This window comes from Rattus norvegicus, chromosome 2 (genome assembly GCF_021556685.1).
Source record: "Rattus norvegicus strain SHRSP/BbbUtx chromosome 2, alternate assembly SHRSP_T2T, whole genome shotgun sequence".
Classification (NCBI taxonomy): Eukaryota; Metazoa; Chordata; class Mammalia; order Rodentia; family Muridae; genus Rattus; species Rattus norvegicus.
In genome coordinates this window covers 182530556-182539244 of record NC_141535.1, presented here as the reverse complement: position 1 = coordinate 182539244, position 8689 = coordinate 182530556, and the positions used below count along the sequence as shown (strand labels likewise).

At 42.4% G+C, this 8689-nt stretch overlaps 1 pseudogene; it reads right to left on the bottom strand.

The window, feature by feature from the left end:
* Window positions 1-7008: 7008 nt before the first annotated feature.
* On the bottom strand, window positions 7009-8106 carry LOC148006720 (TD and POZ domain-containing protein 4-like; annotated as a pseudogene).
* Between the last annotated feature and the right edge of the window lie 583 nt (window positions 8107-8689).

Here is an 8689-nt window from a genome sequence, read left to right as displayed (position 1 = left end):
AAAATTAGCCTAAGGTCACATACCTTGGGTTCATATTCAAGGGGGGCAACACATGATGTCAGATGCCCAGATGCAAACCATCCTTAGTATCCCACCATGAGGCAAGCATGTGAATTTCTGGGATCTGTCAGGTTTTGTAAACTCTAGGTTTCAGGGTTACTGAGATAGTAAACCACTTATGTAAGGACATCAGAGGACAAGAAGATGAGATAGAATAGACCCCTGAGAGAGACATGGCTTTTAAGACTTTGAAAAAAGCCTTGTCAGAGGCACTGACCCTGGCCAATTTGGATATACACAAACCTTCCCACCTGTACATAGGTGAAAGAAAAGGGAGCCAAAGGGGTTCTCATCGAAAATTTAGGCCCATGAAAAATACCAGGGCATATATATCTGAGAAGCTGAGCCTGGTGGCCCAAGGACAGCCAGCCTGCCTCTGGATCTACTATTGCCCAGCTCATTAAGGACACTGACAAGAAAATTGTAAAACAGGAATTTTATATCACCACCTACCATGCTATTGAGATCTCCAAGAATCCTCTTAGTCAATGGTTATCCAATGCTAGATTGGTACACTTCCAGGTGCTACTTTTGAACCCCCTTCACATAAGATATAACCTATCATCTGCCCTAAACCCAGTCCCCCTGGTACCTAGCCTATCCTCAAATGTACAACATGATTGCTCTATAGATTTGTGGCTTGTTTAGAGAATCAGGCTGGGCTTGACTGACATAACCTGGCTAGATGCAGAAAAGATCTGCTTCATAAAGGAGAATGGCTTCATCCAGAAAGGAATCAGGTATGCGGGTTTGGCAGTGGTGGACTTGGACTCTGTTATCTGGATAACTGCTCTGCTACCAGGCACATCAGCCCAAAAGACTGAGGTAACAGTTCTAACTCAGGTTTTGAAGTTAGCAAAGGGTACTGTAGCCAACATTTATACTGACAGCAGATATGTCTTTGTCATGGCACCTATACATGGGTCCATATATCAAGAGAGAGAATTGTTGACTGCTGAAGTCAATACTATCAAAAATAAGGAAGAAATATTTGCTTTGCTGGAGGCATTATGGCTTCCTCTCAAAGTGGCCACAATTCATTGCCCTGGGCATCAAAAAGGAACATCAGAAATAGCCCGAGAAAACAGAAAAGCTAATAAAGCTACAAGAGAGGCTGCCAAATCTTCCACCACCAATATCCTGGTAGCCTTGCCACCCTCTGAGATCCCAGCCCTGAATATATTTCTGAAGACTAACAGGATCAAAACAAATGCAAAGAAATATACACAAGAGATGGATGGTTGCTAACCTCTGAGGTCCTTACCACCCTAAGAAATTTGCTAAACAACTCAGCCATCAGATTCATCAAGCTTCACACCTGGGTCACCAAAAGGTAAAGGAATTCCTACAAGGGACAAGATACAAACTATTTCACTTAGGATACTCAGTTCATCAAGTAATCTCACACTGTCCCACATGCCAGACTGTGAAGCCCTCAGGCACTAATCAAGGAGCTCCAGTATGTAGAATTAGGGGCAAACAGCCAGGGGTTAATTATAAATAGAATATACAGAAACTAACACAGGAACGTATGGATATAAATACCTGGTAATTTTTATAGATTCTCTTTAGTATGGGCAGAAGTCAACCCTAAAAAGGAGACTGCCAGTGTAGTGGCAAAGAAGCTTCTGGAAGATATTATACCCAGTTATAGTTTGCCTACCCTCCTTGGGTCTGACAGTGGACCTGCCTTCATCTCTCAGGTATCTGAAACTCTACATAGATTCTGGGATAGAGAGGACAAATGGGATCTTGAAGGAGGCCTTGACCCAAATAACCCTTGAAACTGGTGGTGCCTGGGTTTCTCTCTTAGCTTATACCTTATAAAAGGCCAAGAATATGCCTTAGACCTTGGGTCTTACCCACTTTGAGATCCTATATGGGAGATTTCCTCAAGTGCTTGCTAACCTCCAGTCTGACATTCTAGCCAAATATGACCATTTGTTCTTAAAATCCCTGGAAGCTCACCACAGAGGCCAGAAGCAATTCTAGCCTGCCATATACCAGGTTTATGACTCGGCCACCCAATCTCACACTAGAGAGGGTCTCACACCATGATCCTGACCATTCCATGAGCTGTTAAGTTGGGCAGAATACAGACATGGATACAACACTCCCACGTTAAGCCTGCCAGGAGAGAGAGGAAGCTCCCAGACGAATTGCCACAAGAAAAATGGAAAGTCAACCCATGCCCACCTGATCTGCTAAAGTTGCAACTTCAACGTTTCTAATTTTGGTCACTATATGCCTGCATCTTAAAACCATCACAACTACCCCCTATCAGCTCTTCATCCTCACTTGGATACTTACTAACCTTGACCAAACTATCATCATCCACCAAGTCAACCACCCTGACCCCACTTGGGACTAGGCTCCCATACTTAAACTTTGACCTGAAAAATATATTGCATCACCAGTTAGATCCCTGTGGGATAAAATTGCTCCTAAAACAACTAAAGATTTAAGACTAACTCTAACAAAGAAAGAAGAGGACTTGTATGATAAAAATCTTAAGTCTTTAAAGAAAGAACTTGACAGAGGTATGAGAAGAGGGAAACACTCCCACACACATGGATCAGGATTAACATAGTAAAAATGGTCATAACCAATCTACCCAATGGATCTAATCCCCATCAGAATTGCAACACAATTCTTCACAGATCTTGAAAGTCAATTCTCAACTTCATATGGACCCTCCACCTCCAAAAAAAACCAGGAGAGATAAAACAATCCTTAACAATAAAAGAACTGTGGAAGTTTACCCCATTTAAATTTCTGTTACTGATTTCAATTTGTATCACAGAACTATAGTAATAAACCCAAATGATATGGCATAAAAACAGACGCATTGATTACTGGAATTGAACTGAAAACCCAGACATAAATCTACACACATTGGAAAAAAGAGAGCATCTTCCACAAATGGTGCTAGTCTAATTGGATGGCTGCATGTGGAAGAATGCAAATAGATCCATCTTTACCACCACGTACAAATCTGAAGTCTAAGTGAACCAAAGACCTCAAGATAATACCAGATCCACTAAACTTTACAGAAGAGAAAGTTGGGGTGTGGTGGTCTCATTGTCACTGGAGAATACTTTCTGAACAGAATAGCCATAATACAGACACTAAAATCAACAATAAATAAATGGGATTTTATGAAGCTGAGAAGCTTCTGTTGGCAAAGAACACCATCATTCAGACAATGGGAGATTACAGAATGGGAAAAAAATTCTTAACTCCACATTTAATCAATAACTAGTCCCAAAAATAAAGAACACAAGAACCTGATATCAAAAAGCCAAATGATCCAATTTAAAAATAGTGTACAGATCTAAACAGAGAATTTCCCATAGTGGAAACTCAAATGGCTTAGAAACACTTAAAGAAAAGTTTGACATCCTTAGCTATCAGAGAAACGCAAATCAAAAACTACTTTGAGGTTCCATCATACAATGGTCAGAATAGCTAAGAACAGTAACACAAGTGACATTTCATGCTATTGAGTATGTGAAATAAGGGGAACACTCCTCCATTTCTGGTGGAAGTGCAAACTTGTACCACCATTATGGAAATCACTCTGGTTGTTCCTCAGAAATGTGGGAATTGATCTACCTCAAGGTCCATCTAAACTACTCTTGGGCATATACCCAAAGGATGTTCCACCGTAGCAAAGGGAGAGTTGCTCAGAGATGTTCAAACTGCTCTAGTCATAACAGCCAGAGACTAGAAACATTCTTCTGTCCCTCAACAGAAAAACAGGATAAATGAAATGTGGTACATTTACAGAATAAATTATTACTCAGCTCTTTTTAAAAGATGACATCGTGAAATTTGCAAATAGGTAATACCAGAAAAAGACATCCTGAGTGAGGTAACTCAGACCTGGAAAGATGCATATGGTATGCATTCTTGTATTTGAGTGATGATTTAGAAACATAGCTCAGTGCAAACTTCTTAAAATATACCAAAGTGATACTAATGAGGTCACCTAATATTCAGGGATAAGAATCTCAACTGGTCATCCCTTGTTACCAAATGAGGGTTCCAGGACTGGGACTGGATTGCATTCAATTGAGTTGTTTAACCAAGAAGATCCAATGGAAGCTTACAAATGATTCAGGCTGCCACTAAGACAATAAGTTGCTGTCTGCAAATTGACAGCAGGGCACCATTACCAAGGACCACACACACACACACACACACACACACACACACACACACACACACACAAACACACACACACACAAGCATTTAATATAAAGAATTCTAGGTGGTCCCTTCGTAGAGCCTTCCCCTTCTGCTCTAGTGTCTTTGGTGCAGGAAAGTACTCTGTGGACTACCAACAGAGAAACATACACACCAAACCCTTTGTCATACAACTTGTCCTGCCTAGAAAATATGCTAGGGCAATAGTGGCCCAGAACCTCTGATAGTAGCCAACTGATAGTTGATTTGATATAGGCTCACTTCATAAGTCAGGACCCATACTCAACCCTGCTCAGGTAAACAAGAACCAGAAACCTAGGATTCAAACAAAGACAACAGGTCTTTAAAGAAAGGTATCAGTAAGACAAAACCTAATGATATTCTGCTCTACTCATTCATGAGTACCTTATTCAGTCATCATCAGAGAAGCTTCCTCCAGGAGCAGGTGAGAATATATTCAAAGACCCAAACCCCAGATATTATGCAGGGAGAGAGAGAGAGAGAGAGAGAGAGAGAGAGAGAGAGAGAGAGAGAGAGAGAGAGAACTAGAAAGGGTGTCTCCATCAGATTTCAGGGAATCATGGAAAAGAGGAGGCAGAATGAGTGTAGGAGCAGGAGGGGATAGAGGACACCAGTAGAACAAGACCCTCTGAATCGACTATGCAAGGTTCAGAGGAGCTCACAGAGACTGAAACATCAAATATAGGACCCACACATGTCTGCACCAGGACCACTGTATATACATTATACCTTTTAGTTTAGTGTTTTTATCCAATCCTGAGTGTGAGAACAAATGGGACTCTGATTCTTTTGTTGGCTTTTCTCATATTAGGACTCTTTTCATTCTGTCTAGTTGCTTTTTCCAACTTTAATATAGTGTTTTTTTTCCTTCCTTATCTTCTATTCTGTCATTTTTGATTGTTATCTCTTAGAAGCCTGTTTCTTTCTAATAAGAGACAGAAAGGGAGTAGATCTGAAGGTTAGGTGAGGTAGCAGGAATAGGGGGAGGTAAAACAATAAAAGCCAGTCAATAGGACTGACACACCTGAGAGCAGAGGTAAGACCAACTCTCCTACTCCGAGCAACCCGCCTGGAGCCCACAGGACACAAAAACCCAGGAACACTCTGGGATAGGGCATTTCCAGTTTCTGCCTGCATACAAAGCTGACACGGGCCAACAGCTCTCTGTATCCAAATCCCATGGGGGAGAGAGCTGGACTCTCAGAAGTGAGAACAATCCTGAGAGCTCAGGGGAGACCACCACTTCTACTCACATTTCTGGCCCAAGAGGAACACACCTAGAGCCCTCTGGACACAGGAAACTAGAAGAAGTCAGGGAAAGAATCCTTCAAGTCTCTGCCTGCACCCAGAGCTGAAAGCCAGTTGCCAGGAGCACTGGCAGAGGTAAGAGAGCAGAGGTAAGACCAACTCTCCTGCTCTGAGCAACCCACCTGGACGCGGCAGGACACACAAACCCAGGAGCAGTCTGGGATAGAAGGTTTACAGTTTCTGCCTGCACATGGAGCTGACCTAGTCCCATAGCTCTCTGTACCCAGATCCTGTTGTGAGAAAACAGGTCTACAGGAGTGCTGACACACAGACTAACAGGAGAGTCAAGCCACTATCAGAGACAGCAAGATCAGCTAACACCAGAAACAACCTGATGGCAAGAGGCAAGTGCAGGAACTTAAGCAACAGAAAACAAGACTACTTGGCATCATCAGAGCACAGTTCTCCCACCAAAACTAATACTGGATATCCAAACACACCAGAAAAGCAAGATTTGAATTTAAAATCACATCTCATGATTATGATGATGATAGAAGACTTTAAGAAGTACATAAATAACTCCCTTAAAGAAATACAGGACAACACAGGTAAATAAGTAGAAGCCCTTAAAGAGAAAACACAAAAATCCCTTAAAGAATTACAGGAAAATGCAACCAAACAGGTGACAAAATTGAACAAAATGATCCAGGATCTAAAAATGGGAATAGAAACAATAAGGAAATCACAAAGGGAGACAACCCTGGAGATAGAAAACCTAGGAAAGAGAGCAGGAGTCATAGACACAACCACCAACAGAGTACAAGAGATAGAAGGGAGAATCTCAGGAGAAGATACCACAGAAAACATTGTCAACAACCATTAAAGAAAATGTAAAGCACAAAAAACTCCTCGCCCAAAACGTCCAGAAAATCCAGGATACAATGAGAAGATCAAACCTAAGGATAATAGGTATAGAAGAGAATGAAGATTCCCAACTTAAAGTGTCAGTAAATATCTTCAACAAATTATAGAAGAAAACTTCCTTAACCTAAAGAAAGAGATGCCCATAAACATACAAGAAGCTTACAGAACTCCAAATAGGTTGGACCAGAAAAGAAATTCCTCCTGTCCCATAATAGTCAAAACACCAAAGGAGCTCATGATCATCTGTTGTGCTCAGTCCAATGCAGACAGGTTTTTCTGAAGAAACCCTTTTGGGAAGATTCCAAGTCAGCAGACAAAAGTCAAACAAGAATATTGACAGGGTAGATGTCAGGTAGAGTGTCCCAGACTCCAGTGCTGACCATTCCCCCACCCACCATTCCAACATATTTAGAGCTGTTGTAAGTCCTGAGCCACCTTGCTGCCCTCGAGGTCCAGCATAAATGTTACATTTATGTAAAATTACATTGTGTAATTAGGAGTCACTGGGAGCAACATTGTTTGTTGCTATTGGAAGACAGGTGTAGGTCATAGCTGACCTGGTCTTAAAGACCACTTAAGTAGTTTCAGGGGGAGGGTCAGAAAGCACTCTTTGCAGAAGCCAGACAGTAGAATGCTTGAGCCACCAAGTGGGGATGTGAATCCACCATTGACTTCCACCCCAAGATCTCAGAGACCTCAAGAAGCATGAACTGTAATGAAATCAAGGGCCTAAGTCTTTAGTTGTGGAGGTCAGCCAGGATGAGAGTGTGTGCAGCATTTTCCACAGAGAGTTTCCTGCAGAGGGCATCCTCACATATCGCCTTCAAGTCTCTTAGGTCATACTTGTAAGCAGCTGCCAACAAACCAGTGGCCATTGGGAGGCTTTAGAGATGTGGAGCCTTCCCACAGTAAATGAAGCCCATCATCTCCTTGTAGACTTGGGGATCAAGGTCATGGATCTCAACTCGGTCATTTAGGCTCTCCTGCATTTCATGTTCAAACATGGCTCTGAAAACTGGAGAGCAAGCTGCTAGGATGGCCTTGTGAGCCCTGAATTCCTGGCCAGTCAATAGCAGGCAGCAGACTGTGAAGAGCAAATTCTCCCAGAGCTCCCCTAGGTCATCTGCCAATGTGCACCTTGGAAACTTGATCAAACGTCTTGTGTTCTCTCCAGAAATCATAAAGGAGCCTTGGACCACACTCACATTGCAAAGCAGGGTAAGTCTGTCATCCAGTAAGAGTGGGTTTGAGACAAGATGAAATCCGGAATGATGAACTTTTTGAATCCACAGGCTTTGTGCAGCAGTAAATGATAGACACCTGGGCTCCTTGCATTATTGCTCCCCCCCCGACCCCCTTTGGCAGTTAAGATACAAAAGGAAATTTGCCCAAACTGGGCCCTTTTCACAGCAGAGCAACATTGGGTAAAGTGACAGGTAACCTTTGCTTTTTTAATCACCCTCATTTAGGTGTACACTCAAACACCATGCCCCAGTTTGCCTTTGATGAGAACATCGGGCTTGTAATTTATTCTGCCATTTCCTCAGCAAGAAAAGAGAAGTTGCTAATGGTCCACCTGCAGCAGAATTTCTGGTGGCTGCTCTGTGTGTAGTGCAAGCTCATGGCATCCACATCCCATGACATTTCTACTTCAGGTACTTTGGATGTAAAACTGGAACCTGAAAATAAGAACTAGAAATTATTTGCTCTTCAACCTATAGGATACAATTAGAGATACTTTTTAGATTTCAGTTTTATTTATCCTAAATTGCCCCTTCTATGATGTTGAAAACTTGTGTCTCTTTGAAATTTTCTGTCTAGGCTTCAGTATTAGTTTTAGAAAAAACAATCCAGGCCCCTATTCTCTCTCTCGCTCTTGCTCTTGCTCTCTCTAGCTCTCTCTCTCTCTCTCTCTCTCTCTCTCTCTCTCTCTCTCTCTCTCTCTCTCTCTCTCTCTGTGTGTGTGTGTGTGTGTGTGTGTTGTATTGTAAGAGAGTAGTTTTGTAGTTTTTGTTATTGTAGCATTCCATCTAGGCTCCACCTACCTGGCAATCAATAGTCAGGCTTACTATGAAGGGACTGTTTTCCCCCGCCCCCCCCCCCCCGCCCCCAGTGCTCTTACTCTCTCTTACTCTCCCTGACTCCCTAATCTCTTTCTTCCTTTCTCCCCTTCCCCCTTCTCCTCTCTCTCTGGGAATTCTTGGCTGGTCTTTCCTGTTCTGTCTGT